General features: G+C 33.8%; 1 non-coding gene across 1 annotated transcript; it reads left to right on the top strand.

The window, feature by feature from the left end:
* Positions 1-397: 397 nt before the first annotated feature.
* LOC132168311 (small nucleolar RNA Z103) lies at positions 398-503 on the top strand. The gene has a single exon (XR_009438828.1). It is a non-coding gene; the product is annotated as a small nucleolar RNA Z103 (small nucleolar RNA).
* The last annotated feature ends 222 nt before the right edge of the window (positions 504-725 follow it).

Here is a 725-nt window from a genome sequence, read left to right as displayed (position 1 = left end):
CGGCAGTGGCGCGTGAATAGACGTGAGAGGTGAAGATGAAATCAAATTTCCGACTAGATTCTGGATTGAATTTGAGGAGGTGAGAGCTTCCCATGCGCCAATCAGAATGAATCCATTACCTGCCATGATGTGCACGAACAACCCCATTGTTGAATTTCTCTGTTCTTTTACTTTCTCTCTTTACCGGGTTTCTCCCTATCTCCCTCTATGAAGATCTTGATCTAGAGGTTTGCCTTCTGAGATGGTGAGGTTGGGTTTGTTGAAAGGTCAGACTGACTTTCTTTGATTCAACAATGGGGATCAAACCATACCTTGGACCCTCCAAATCAAAGAATAAAATTATAAACTGAAAATCAAAGAATAAAATGATTTTGTTTGATTTTGTAATTTGTGAAATATGGAAGTGATGATTATTTCCCCAAATGATCGAAGCTGATTATAACTGTGCTACATTTTGTAATTCTCTTTTTTAGGAGAATTCAAGAGCTTAATTAAGGATTTGTGATTAATCAAACAAAATTAGAATGCAAGCAAGTGAAGGTTTGGGGTGGTCAGGGGTGGCTCAAATTTTTGTTTTTTTGGTTTTTTAATTTAATTTAATTTAATTTTATTATTTTTATATTTAATTTTTAAATTAAATTGATAAAAAAATTATTATGCTGACGTGGCATTAACGGAAGTTAAAAAAATTTGACAGTAAGGATTTTATTGGCATTTCGATTGAC

Source organism: Corylus avellana, chromosome ca1, assembly GCF_901000735.1.
Source record: "Corylus avellana chromosome ca1, CavTom2PMs-1.0".
In the NCBI taxonomy this organism is placed as follows: domain Eukaryota; kingdom Viridiplantae; phylum Streptophyta; class Magnoliopsida; order Fagales; family Betulaceae; genus Corylus; species Corylus avellana.
The sequence above is the reverse complement of the archived record's forward strand: the minus strand, read 5'-3'. Positions and strand labels throughout refer to the sequence as shown.